At 44.6% G+C, this 15159-nt stretch overlaps 1 protein-coding gene across 4 annotated transcripts in view; it reads left to right on the top strand.

The window, feature by feature from the left end:
- LOC124263662 (stromal interaction molecule 1-like) overlaps positions 1-15159 on the top strand; it is an 87713-nt gene that overhangs the window by 13585 nt on the left and 58969 nt on the right. The gene's annotated exons all lie outside the window — the stretch shown is intronic.

The following is a 15159-nucleotide window of genomic DNA, read 5'->3' as shown; positions in this document are numbered from 1 at the left end:
CTGCATGCCTTCCACCAGCTGTAACACAGGAACACATCACTTGACTGCCTTATACCAGCTGTAACACAGGAACACATCACTTGACTGCCTTATACCAGCTGTAACACAGGAACACATCACTTGACTGCCTTATACCAGTTATAACACAGGAACACATCACTTGACTGCCTTATACCAGCTGTAACACAGGAACACATCACTTGACTGCCTTATACCAGCTGTAACACAGGAACACATCACTTGACTGCCTTATACCAGCTGTAACACAGAAACACATCACTTGACTGCCTTTATACCAGCTGTAACACAGGAACACATCACTTGACTGCTTTATACCAGCTGTAACACAGAAACACATCACTTGACTGCTTTATACCAGCTGTAACACAGGAACACATCACTTGACTGCTTTATACCAGCTGTAACACAGAAACACATCACTTGACTGCTTTATACCAGCTGTAACACAGAAACACATCACTTGACTGCCTTATACCTGCTGTAACACAGAAACACATCACTTGACTGCTTTATACCAGCTGTAACACAGGAACACATCACTTGACTGCTTTATACCTGCTGTAACACAGAAACACATCACTTGACTGCTTTATACCTGCTGTAACACAGGAACACATCACTTGACTGCTTTATACCAGCTGTAACACAGAAACACATCACTTGACTGCCTTATACCAGCTGTAACACAGAAACACATCACTTGACTGCCTTATACCAGCTGTAACACAGAAACACATCACTTGACTGCTTTATACCAGCTGTAACACAGGAACACATCACTTGACTGCTTTATACCAGCTGTAACACAGAAACACATCACTTGACTGCTTTATACCAGCTGTAACACAGAAACACATCACTTGACTGCCTTTATACCTGCTGTAACACAGAAACACATCACTTGACTGCTTTATACCAGCTGTAACACAGAAACACATCACTTGACTGCTTTATACCTGCTGTAACACAGAAACACATCACTTGACTGTTTTATTTATACCTGCTGCTAACACAGAAACACATCACTTGACTGCTTTATACCTGCTGTAACACAGAAACACATCACTTTCGACTGCCTTATACCAGCTGTAACACAGAAACACATCACTTGACTGCTTTATACCTGCTGTAACACAGAAACACATCACTTGACTGCTTTATACCTGCTGTAACACAGAAACACATCACTCGACTGCCTTATACCTGCTGTAACACAGAAACACATCCTGTAACACAGAAACACATCACTTGACTGCTTTATACCAGCTGTAACACAGAAACACATCACTCGACTGCCTTATACCAGCTGTAACACAGAAACACATCACTTGACTGCTTTATACCAGCTGTAACACAGAAACACATCACTTGACTGCTTTATACCTGCTGTAACACAGAAACACATCACTCGACTGCCTTATACCTGCTGTAACACAGAAACACATCACTTGACTGCTTTATACCAGCTGTAACACAGAAACACATCACTTGACTGCCTTATACCTGCTGTAACACAGAAACACATCACTTGACTGCTTTATACCAGCTGTAACACAGAAACACATCACTTGACTGCCTTATACCAGCTGTAACACAGAAACACATCACTTGACTGCTTTATACCTGCTGTAACACAGAAACACATCACTTGACTGCCTTATACCAGCTGTAACACAGGAACACATCACTTGACTGCTTTATACCAGCTGTAACACAGAAACACATCACTTGACTGCTTTATACCTGCTGTAACACAGAAACACATCACTTGACTGCCTTATACCAGCTGTAACACAGGAACACATCACTTGACTGCCTTATACCTGCTGTAACACAGAAACACATCACTTGACTGCTTTATGCCAGCTGTAACACAGGAACACATCACTTGACTGCTTTATGCCAGCTGTAACACAGGAACACATCACTTGACTGCTTTATGCCAGCTGTAACACAGAAACACATCACTTGACTGCCTTATACCAGCTGTAACACAGGAACACATCACTTGACTGCTTTATACCAGCTGTAACACAGGAACACATCACTTGACTGCTTTATACCAGCTGTAACACAGGAACACATCACTTGACTGCTTTATACCTGCTGTAACACAGGAACACATCACTTGACTGCTTTATACCTGCTGTAACACAGGAACACATCACTTGACTGCCTTATACCAGCTGTAACACAGGAACACATCACTTGACTGCTTTATACCTGCTGTAACACAGAAACACATCCTTGACTGCTTTATGCCAGCTGTAACACAGAAACACATCCTTGACTGCCTTATACCTGCTGTAACACAGGAACACATCCTTGACTGCCTTATACCTGCTGTAACACAGAAACACATCCTTGACTGCTTTATGCCAGCTGTAACACAGAAACACATCACTTGACTGCTTTATACCTGCTGTAACACAGGAACACATCACTTGACTGCTTTATACCTGCTGTAACACAGGAACACATCCTTGACTGCTTTATACCTGCTGTAACACAGAAACACATCCTTGACTGCTTTATACCTGCTGTAACACAGGAACACATCCTTGACTGCTTTATACCAGTTGTAACACAGGAACACATCACTTGACTGCTTTATACCTGCTGTAACACAGAAACACATCACTTGACTGCTTTATGCCAGCTGTAACACAGAAACACATCACTTGACTGCCTTATACCTGCTGTAACACAGGAACACATCACTTGACTGCCTTATACCTGCTGTAACACAGAAACACATCACTTGACTGCTTTATGCCAGCTGTAACACAGAAACACATCCTTGACTGCTTTATGCCAGCTGTAACACAGGAACACATCACTTGACTGCTTTATACCTGCTGTAACACAGGAACACATCCTTGACTGCCTTATACCTGCTGTAACACAGAAACACATCCTTGACTGCTTTATGCCAGCTGTAACACAGGAACACATCCTTGACTGCTTTATACCTGCTGTAACACAGGAACACATCACTTGACTGCTTTATGCCAGCTGTAACACAGAAACACATCCTTGACTGCCTTATACCAGTTGTAACACAGGAACACATCCTTGACTGCTTTATACCAGCTGTAACACAGGAACACATCCTTGACTGCTTTATACCAGCTGTAACACAGGAACACATCACTTGACTGCCTTATACCAGCTGTAACACAGGAACACATCCTTGACTGCTTTATACCTGCTGTAACACAGGAACACATCCTTGACTGCTTTATGCCAGCTGTAACACAGGAACACATCCTTGACTGCCTTATACCTGCTGTAACACAGGAACACATCCTTGACTGCTTTATGCCAGCTGTAACACAGGAACACATCACTTGACTGCTTTATACCAGCTGTAACACAGGAACACATCACTTGACTGCTTTATACCTGCTGTAACACAGGAACACATCACTTGACTGCCTTATACCAGCTGTAACACAGGAACACATCACTTGACTGCCTTATACCAGCTGTAACACAGGAACACATCACTTGACTGCTTTATGCCAGCTGTAACACAGGAACACATCCTTGACTGCTTTATACCAGCTGTAACACAGGAACACATCACTTGACTGCTTTATACCTGCTGTAACACACACACATCACACATCACTTGACTGCTTTATGCCAGCTGTAACACAGGAACACATCACTTGACTGCCTTATACCAGCTGTAACACAGGAACACATCACTTGACTGCCTTATACCAGCTGTAACACAGAAACACATCACTCGACTGCCTTATACCAGCTGTAACACAGGAACACATCACTTGACTGCTTTATACCAGCTGTAACACAGGAACACATCACTTGACTGCCTTATACCAGCTGTAACACAGGAACACATCACTTGACTGCTTTATGCCAGCTGTAACACAGGAACACATCACTTGACTGCTTTATACCAGCTGTAACACAGGAACACATCACTTGACTGCCTTATACCAGCTGTAACACAGGAACACATCACTTAACTGCCTTATACCTGCAGAACAGTTAAAGCTGCAACAGGTATCATACAAGGGTTGAAATTGCAGATGCTAATGCGCGAAATGCATTTAAAAATTAATGATAGCGTTAAAGGCAAACTTTTTTAGTGTCCCGTGTTTTTGTTGATTTAATCAGAAAAATTATGAAAAATCATACTCAGTTTTGAGTTACTTCCCTTTATTTATTGATGACAAATAACGAAGGATGCCGAATATCAAATCCACGGAACTAATAGCCAGTCACATGCATAGTATAACATCAGGATTTTCCGATTCAGTGATAGCAGACTTTAGCAACTGCGTGCATTTGTCAAATTTGACATTCATAATCAAACATTGTTACAAATGATATGACAACAAACTACTTAAAATGGAAGTGTTTAAAGGGGAAGTGGTGAGGAATCGGAGATAAGTCCTGACGAAAAGAAACCTGACTCCGTTCACGCGGAGAGATCTAGTAAAGCGGTAGACAGTGTAGGTGTTATGTGTCAACTGAAGACCTTGAAAAAATTCCAAAAAGAACTGAATATTAAAATTGGATTAAATGAAGCCACTACAGACTGTGTGTATAGATTATGGTGCACAGTCTGCTAGGAATATACAAATAGTTCTGATCAAACGTCACCAGTATGTAGGTGTCATAAGTTCTAAATCAACACAGCTTCACAACATCTGTATCAACTGTTAACTCCGGGGAAAATGTTGATAATAGTAGTTAAAGTTTTACTTGACAGTTGATTTGTGTCATCATTTAACACGTTATGGTTAAAGTTAAGGTTGTGAAAAGTAAAGATTATTGATTTTAGAATTATTTTTATGTTTTGCTTATTGAAATTTCATTTAGCTTGTATCTTAAAAAGTCACAAGCAGTCTTCTAAGTACTAACCCTGATCATATGTCACTAACGAGTACTATCACACCTGGTCACAGGTGACTAAAACACTCCCACCTTGGACTGGCTCTGTGATAAGTGAACCATGAAGAAGTGTGTATTTGACACTGACTTCTCAGGCCTCTGTTGTTGAAAGACAATCAATGGGTTTACTATGATCACAGCATGTTGTAAGGGAACGTGAATACTGCTTTATTGTAACTTCAAAAGATGAGTGTAGTTTTATGAAGAATTCTTATGATTAATTACAGCAATAACGACAGTTGAAGAAGATACAAGTGTTGTGTAAATACATATAACCCGGTGTCAGGGGTTTTCAACGATATTGAAGTTTTTATTTTACTAACCTTAAGTGATAAAGCATATATTCATCTATGTCACACAAAATTATCAAGTATTTCCTACAAAAATAACGTTGATACCGTATCAGCGAAACCACATCCGACGATGAGACATACTTTTCGCTCCACACTGCGAGGGAGTGTTGTAATCACGTGGCTTCCTATTTATAAATTGCCTGTCACTGGCAGACGACTGATCCTACTGAATTTTCGCTTGCTATTTTTAGTTATAAAGGCAACTGATTTTGCATCTGAAGTGGTATTATTAATATCTATTAACGATCTCTGGAAAATAATATTGATGTTTGCTTGCTTTTTATACAACTTAACTTCCGGATTACAATTGTCAGTGAAAGTTCTCACGACAGTGACCATGCATCCGCCCTGCCGATGATACTGCTTGTGCACTCCGATCGCGGCATGTACTCCTCCGATATAGCGCTAGCAATGCAATCGTCAAAATCACCAGAACGTCGAATTCAGCTCACTTTGGGATATACCGATGGTTAAATGTTGGAAGTGATATCAGACAAGAATATATGTTCAGATGGTTGAATGTTGTGTGTGATATCAGACAACAATATATACTTCCCATCAAAAGTTTAGACTCACTAGTGTAAATATAGCCACTTACTTCAGGCAACTGTTCTAAACTAAATTTTGGAAAATATTCCCTACTGTTTAAAGGTTGAAAAGATTATTGTCATCAGTTCAAAGAATTATAAAAATGCGTGCATTCTTAACAAAACTTTACACCAAAACGCAACTGTTCACTTGCATGATATTTGCACAAGCTTTTCAGCAATTTGATGCATGATCCTCATGCAATTCATCTGCATAAGGTTTGCAGTTGGTTCCCCCAAGTTAGTGGAGAAATCAATCTTCGATGTAACCACATATATATACATAACATATGGTGAGTGTTTTAAGTGAGTCTAAACTTTTGATGGGAAATATATGTTCAGATGGTTGAATGGTGGGTGTGATATCAGACCAGAATATATGTGATATGAGACAAGAATTAGAAGATAGAGCTACGTGTTCGGTTTTTAAATTACATTTAGTGGTCTTAAATCAACGATAAAGGACTGCAAAATTGAAAACAGAGTAGCTTTATCTTCATTCTAGCATGACCGATATATGTTTTAAAACCGGACTCTTTGGCGGGAAGAACACAAGGCGTGAAGGGGCCTTTTTCCTGGAAATCGCTTGGAATCGTTCTGTTGAGGGACAGGCTGTGTAAAATAAGACATTTTCAACAACATAAATGCATTATTTCAGGAACCAGTATGCTTGTATTTGTAACAAGCAGCATAAATAGATTTAGTAAAATACAGTTTATACAGTAAGCAAGTACAATTATTTGATTTTTCTCAAGCGAATTAGTAATCTCCCCTACTGTATGGCAATCGACTCACTAAGTTTAGTCGCCGCTGACTTTATTCACGGAAGTAATTGTTCATAACCACGCTACTATTCCCAATTTGGAAAAGACCTGATGAAACAGTGACATGCCAGCTTTTATGTGGGATACATGGACAGTGGAAGGACTGGGCATTACGATCAGAACAAAAGCAGACAGGTTAGGACGTGTGGGCCGAGGTGTGCTGTCAAAGTCATGCCCGCTAGATCTTGACCTGGTTTGAAGTATGGCGGAATACTGCTGCTTTTGCGCTTCTGATGAAGTTTCCTGCTTTGAAGTTTCTTCACTGGGATTAGACTCAAGAAATTACTAGTAGTCTTCAAACCATTCACTTTCTACTTCAAAAACATCAGAGATGCTGCCGAGGTAGAAATCGCCAATGTCCAACATATTTCTTTACAAACAAAAGGGTCAACAAGTTCATTGTATTCATAGGCGAATCGGTCACTTTAATTAGCGGTCCTCAAACTGCCATTAAGTACGGTTTTGATGAGCTCTCAGCCAATGAGAATCAAGTATCACACAATGTCGTTCTAGAATATATGTTCAGATGGTTAAATGTTGGATGTGATATCAGACAAGAATATATGTTCAGATGGTTGAATATTGGGTATGATATCAGACAAGAATATATGTTCAGATGGTTGAATGTTGGGTGTGATATCAGACAAGAATATATGTTCAGATGGTTGAATGTTGGGTATGATATCAGACAAGAATATATGTTCAGATGGTTGAATGTTGGGTGTCATATCAGACAAGAATATATGTTCAGATGGTTGAATATTGGGTGTGATATCAGACAAGAATATATATTCAGATGGTTGAATGTTGGGTGTGATATCAGACAAGAATATATGTTCAGATGGTTGAATGTTGGGTGTGATATCAGACAAGAATATATGTTCAGATGGTTGAATGTTAAGGGTGAGTGAAGGTTGGCAGTGGGTGGGTGGATCATGGTTAAGGATGGGTGAAGATAGCAGTCAGAAGGTGGATCATGGTTTATGTCAGGTGGAGATTGGCAGTAAGTGGATTGTAATTTACATATGTAAATGAGGGTGGGTGAAGATTTTCAATGGGTGGTTGATCATGGTTAAAAGTAGGTGAAGACTGGCACTTAGTGGGTGAATCATAGTTGAAGGTGGGTGTTTGAAAATTGGCAGTGGGCAGGTGGATCATGGTTTGGGGAGAAGATCAGTATCATTACAGTATATCTTGCCTTGGTGAATTTGAAGCAAGTGCACACACTTCTTCCTTCTTTTGCATTGCTTTAGCACCAAGGATACAATCTGGCAAGTGGCGACTTCCTGTGACCGTGTCATGTTATGCTGTGCCTCGCAGGTCTGGTGTGTTACAAGACCTTCATTGATTTGTAACAGTTTGTACATGTGTCATGGATGGTAGATAATATTATAATGTATAACATTGTGTACATACGTATTGTAAGTCAGTCATTAATCATGTCAATGTTGAACATAGTGCACATAACATTAGGAAACAAGCATGCATGTCTACCACACTACAAATCACACCTGAATGTATAGCTTGTCGTGGACGTTAGGACATGGGGAATTACACGTCAGATGATTTGAGCAGATGCTTTGCATTAGTCATTAGATAGCTGGCTTGGTTGATATGACAGGCTGGATTACTTGACAGATAAACAGTTGACTCTTGCATGGAAGGGGGACATATACAGAGGTGGTACCCGTGACGGAGAGTTTTCTGGGGCTGCCCCACCTCCCTTGACCTCCTTCATTGAGTGCACATCTCGCCATCTAACGCTCACTGCAGTCTGACTGTAGTCGCCAGGTGGTACAAAGAATAGCACAGCGGTGTTGTGACTGTGACATAACAGTCACGTAACAGTGGTATGACATTGGTGTAACCCAGACACAACAGTGGTATGACATTGGTGTAACCCAGACACAACAGTGGTATGACATTGGTGTAACCCAGACCCAACAGTGGTATGACATTGGTGTAACCCAGACCCAACAGTGGTATGACATTGGTGTAACCCAGACACAACAGTGGTATGACATTGGTGTAACCCAGACACAACAGTGGTATGACATTGGTGTAACCCAGACACAACAGTGGTATGACATTGGTGTAACCCAGACACAACAGTGGTATGACATTGGTGTAACCCAGACCCAACAGTGGTATGACATTGGTGTAACCCAGACCCAACAGTGGTATGACATTGGTGTAACCCAGACACAACAGTGGTATGACATTGGTGTAACCCAGACCCAACAGTGGTATGACATTGGTGTAACCCAGACACAACATTGGTATGACATTGGTGTAACCCAGACACAACAGTGGTATGACATTGGTGTAACCCAGACACAACAGTGGTATGACATTGGTGTAACCCAGACACAACAGTGGTATGACATTGAGGTAACCCAGACCCAACAGTGGTATGACATTGGTGTAACCCAGACCCAACAGTGGTATGACATTGGTGTAACCCAGACCCAACAGTGGTATGACATTGGTGTAACCCAGACACAACAGTGGTATGACATTGGTGTAACCCAGACACAACAGTGGTATGACATTGGTGTAACCCAGACACAACAGTGGTATGACATTGGTGTAACCCAGGTGTAACCCAGACACAACAGTGGTATGACATTGGTGTAACCCAGACACAACAGTGGTATGATATTGGTGTAACCCAGACACAACAGTGGTATGACATTGGTGTAACCCAGACACAACAGTGGTATGATATTGGTGTAACCCAGACACATCAGTGGTATGACATTGGTGTAACCCAGACACAGCACTGGTGTGACAGTCACATGACAGTGGTGTGGCAGGCACATGACATTGGTGTAACCCAGACACAACAGTGGTATGACAGTGGTGTAACCCAGACACAACAGTTGTATGACATTGGTGTAACCCAGACATAACAGTTGACAGGCACAGTGGTGTAACCCAGACACATGACACTGGTGTGACAGGCACATGACAGTGGTGTGACAGGCACATGACAGTGGTGTGACACAATGACAGTCACATGACAGTGGTGTGACACAATGACAGTCACATGACAGTGGTGTGACAGTCACATGACAGTGGTGTGACACAATGACAGTCACATGACAGTGGTGTGACAGTCACATGACAGTGGTGTGACACAATGACAGTCACATGACAGTGGTGTGACACAATGACAGTCACATGACAGTGGTGTGACACAATGACAGTGGTGTGACAGTGGTGTGACAGTCACATGACAGTGGTGTGACACAATGACAGTCACATGACAGTGGTGTGACAGTGGTGTGACACAATGACAGTCACATGACAGTGGTGTGACACAATGACAGTCACATGACAGTGGTGTGACAGTCACATGGCAGTGGTGTGACACAATGACAGTCACATGACAGTGGTGTGACACGGTGACAGTCACATGACAGTGGTGTGACCCAGACACAGTGCTATGCCATGTCTTTGTACCAAGAATGAGAGGAACATGTTTGCATATTATTATCCCCCGCAACACGTTTTGCAGGGGGTATTAAATTCGACTCCTTCCGTGCATGCGTCTGTGCGTCCGTGCACATTTGTCTTTTCCGGAGCAGAACTTTAAAACCGTTCAATATTTCTTCACCAAACTTGGCACATGGATAGATCTGGTGGTGTACTGGTGCCTTTTGGTAGGTTTGGAATTCTGAATAAACTATTTTTGGCATTTCCATGGCAACAAGTTTGACTTAGATTGAAATTGGTGGTTGTGCTCCTTTCTGGTGCATAAGTTTGAAACCTTTCAATACTCTCCTTCCACTTTTCTAAATACATACCAAAACATTTGACATAATCATAGCTTGTAGACATAATCATGAAGAGTATTCAGCCATTGCGGGGGATATTGATGACTTTGTCTTCTTGTTAGTAGTATTATGATGCCGTAAACCAATCAGGTAAACTGTAACAAGACAGAATAGCATAAAGTAACCATGGTCCACAACAGCAACATCTTCAGCTACATCTACAGCCACATTGCTACTACACTGTTGATCTGGCCATCTCATCATTGTGCTAACTGTTGTTGATGGCCAGTCAATCATTCTGTCTTATTTACTGTCAGCTGTAGGCTGAAGAACATTTTGCAGGCTTTAATTGATATGTATTTGACCCTGGGGAACATTTCATGTCACTAATTTGACACTTGTTACATGTACCTGTTAGAGTACCTTCAGGCATGACTGACACTGTAGAGCCACCCCTTCAGACATGACTGACACAGTAGACCCACCCCTTCCGGCATGACTGACACTGTAGACCCACCCCTTCCGGCATGACTGACACGGTAGACCCACCCCTTCCGGCATGACTGACACGGTAGACCCACCCCTTCAGACATGACTGACACGGTAGACCCACCCCTTCAGACATGACTGACACAGTAGACCCACCCCTTCCAGCATGACTGACACAGTAAACCCACCCCTCCCGCCATGACTGACACTGTAGACCCACCCCTTCCGGCATGACTGACACAGTAGACCCATCCCTTCCGGCATGACTGACACAGTAGACCCACCACTTCAGACATGACTGACACAGTAGACCCACCCCTTCCAGCATGACTGACACAGTAGAGACCCACCCCTTCCGGCATGACTGACACTGTAGACCCACCCCTTCCAGCATGACTGACACAGTAGACCCATCCCTTCCGGCATGACTGACACAGTAGACCCACCCCATCAGACATGACTGACACATTAGGCGACTCCCTTCCGCATGACTGACACAGTAGACCCACCCCTTTCGGCATGACTGACACAGTAGACTCACCCCTCCCGCGCCATGACTGACACAGTAGACCCACCCCTTCCGCATGACTGACATGGTAGACCCACCCTTCCGGCATGAATGACACAGTAGACCCACCCCTTCAGGCAAGACTGACACATTAGACCCACCCCTTCGGCATGACTGACACGGTAGACCCACCCTTCCAGCATGACTGACACAGCAGACCCACCCTCCCGCATGACTGACACAGTAGACCCACCCCTCCCGCTTGACTGACACGGTAGACCCACCCCTCCCGCGATGACTGACACAATAGACCCACCCCTTCAGGCAAGACTGACACATTAGACCCACCCCTTCCGCATGACTGACTGACCCGGTAGACCCACCCCTTCCAGCATGACTGACACAGCAGACCCACCCCTCCCGCATGACTGACACAGTAGACCCACCCTCCCGCGCATGACTGACACAGTAGACCCACCCTCCCGCGCATGACTGACACAGTAGACCCACCCCTTCCGGCATGACTGACACAGTAGACCCACCCCATCCGGCATGACTGACACAGTAGACCCACCCCATCCGGCATGACTGACACAGTAGACCCACCCCTTCAGGGATGACTGACATAGTAGACCCACCCCTTCCGCGCATGACTAACAGTAGACCCACCCCTTCCGCATGACTGACTTGGTAGACCCACCCCTTCCGGCATGACTGACACAGTAGACCCACCCTTCAGACATGACTGACACAGTAGACGCACCCCTTCCGCACGGCATGACTGACACAGTAGACCCACCCACCCTTCCGGCATGACTGACACAGTAGACCCACCCTTCCGGCATGACTGACACAGTAGACCCACCCCTTCCGGCATGACTGACACTGTAGACCCACCCCTTCCGCATGACTGACACAGACACAGTAGACCCACCCCTTCCGGCATGACTGACACTATAGACCCACCCTTCCGTCATGACTGACACAGTAGACCCACCCCTTCCAGCATGACTGACACAGTAGACCCACCCTTCCGCATGACTGACACTGTAGACCCACCCCTTCCAGCATGACTGACACAGTAGACCCATCCCTTCCAGCATGACTGACACAGTAGACCCATCCCTTCCGGCATGACTGACACAGTAGAACCACCCCTTCCAGCATGACTGACACAGTATTCCCACCCCTTCCAGCATGACTGACTTGGTAGACCCACCCCTTCAGACAGGACTGACACGGTGGACCCACCCCTTGGCTGCCGACCCCATATTCATGGGACAAGGCCATATCGTTTCCCGTGCTGTGGAAGAGTTTCAACAACTGAGACCCCTACAGTTGTTGTTCCTACAACTAGTTGTTTGCAGGCAACAATGACTCCTATACGAAATGTGTTTGATGGAGGCAGCATTGCATGAAGAGTGGCGTCAGTAGCCCCGGGAACCTACACGCAGCTCACTGGTGGCATAAAAGTGGTGTCAGTAGCCCCAGGAACGTACTCGCAGCTCACTGGTGTCAGTAGCCCCGGGAACGTACTCGCAGCTCACTGGTGGCATAAAAGTGGTGTCAGTAGCCCCAGGAACGTACTCGCAGCTCACTGGTGTCAGTAGCCCCGGGAATGTACTCGCTCAGCTCACTGGTGTCAGTAGCCTGGGAACATAACGCACTCATAGCTCAGTGGTGGCATGAAGAGTGGTGTCAGTAGCCCGAACGCGATGCTGCTCACTGGTGGCAGTAGCCACGGAACGTACTCGCAGCTCACTGGTGGCATGAAGAGTGGTGTCAGTAGCCCCAGGAACGTACTCGCAGCTCACTGGTGGCAGTAGCCCCAGGAACGTACTCGCAGCTCACTGGTGTCAGTAGCCCCGGGAACGTACTCGCAGCTCACTGGTGGCATGAAGAGTGGTGTCAGTAGCCCCGGAATGTACTTTCGAGCTCACTGGTGGCAGTAGCCCGGGGCGAACGCTTCGCAGCTCACTGGTGGCATGAAGAGTGGTGTCAGTAGCCCCGGGAACGTACTCACAGCTCACTGGTGTCAGTAGCCCCGGGAACATACTCGCAGCTCCCTGGTGGCAGTAGCCCTGGCGTACTCACAGCTCACTGGTGGCAGTAGCCCCGAACGCATCGCAGCTCACTGGTGTCAGTGGCCCAGGAACGTGCTTCGCAGCTCCCTGGTGGCATGAAGAGTGGTGTCAGTAGCCCCGGGAACGTACTCGCAGCTCACTGGTGTCAGTAGCCCCAGGAACATACTCGCAGCTCACTGGTGGCATGAAGGGTGGTGCCAGTAGCCCCGGGAACATACTCGCAGCTCACTAGTGTCAGTAGCCCCGGGAACATACTCGCAGGTCACTGGTTGCAGTAGCCTTGGGAACGTACTCGCAGATCACTGGTGGCAGTAGCCCGGGGAACGTACTCGCAGCTCACTGGTGGCATGAGGAGAAAGATGGAGGATACACGAGATACTGATGTCAAACACCTCGGTTGATTTCAAGAGGCCTATACAGGCAGCGAGATCGGACCTTATCTCATCATTAGTTGTGCCAGGAAAATACTTATTCCACAAAATCAACAGTGTTGGTATTTCCCCATACAGAGCATCTTTCTTGCATTTGTTGTTTTTCTGTAAGCGATTATTCAATCTTCCACTAGATAATCAGGCATTACTGCCCTTCTAGAACTCGCTTCTATGAAGTTCTGTTCACATCACTGTTCTAGAACAGGGATGCTTTATGAGGCTCCATGTGTACAGTTCAATCAGTCTGACCTAATTGAATGTGTGTCTTTGCTGGCCAGATACCAATGGTCTGCCAACAGCCTGCAGCAAATGTCAGTAAAATCCCAAATAGATATGACAATTCTTCATGATTTTTGTCGAGATACTTCTAGCTTGTAAGAATGAGCCTCATAGAAACTTATACAACTGTGATGATGTTGTCAACAGGGGAAGGGATCCAAATCCTGCAGGGTATTGCGTTGAATGTATTGCTGAGATTACCTCAGTTACTCAAGATGGTCTTGAATTCATGAAAAGAAAGAGCTTCAGAAAATCCCGACATTGAACCAAACTGCAAGGTTACTGACTTGAGAACACAAGTTGAAGCCATGTGCTCTTGTATTATCCTGGTGTTTCACTCGGAGACTTCCCACAAGCCGACTCTGCACCACGATGTTCCTACAGTGTACTCGCAACCTTCTGATGGTGATTGATAGCTCTGTTTCCCTGACACTGCTCATCTCGTCACCACTCATTCCTCACTACACAAGAATTATATGATGTGTCCGAGGAATTCCATGATTATAAGAATGATGTTCATAGCAAGTCTGAGTGATGCTTGGCCAGCCCATTACGTAACACTGCTTGAGTTATTCTCACAAAGCTCACTTTGTCTCAGTTGACGAGTGTCAAGAGTGTTGCTTGTGTAACAACCTGTTGCTTCATCTGCTCAATACTAAATCTGCCATACTGATATACTGCTGTTCAACACATTCTTATAGTTTACAGGTACTGAACATAGTGTTAATGATTTATTGGTATGAAACGTACTCAGTAATGGTGTAGCTGTATCCTTCAACAGCTTGTTTCCTGTGTCTGGTTGTGTCCTAGATCTTTGACATCCGGTTGGTGTCCTCAGAGTGGTTGTGTCCAGAATCTTGTCCTATGTCTGGTTG

Source organism: Haliotis rubra, unplaced genomic scaffold (assembly GCF_003918875.1).
Source record: "Haliotis rubra isolate DU_JTF1 unplaced genomic scaffold, ASM391887v1 Scf892, whole genome shotgun sequence".
Taxonomy (NCBI): Eukaryota; Metazoa; Mollusca; class Gastropoda; order Lepetellida; family Haliotidae; genus Haliotis; species Haliotis rubra.
Note: the sequence above shows the minus strand (reverse complement) of the source record. Positions and strands in the feature narration are given on the sequence as shown.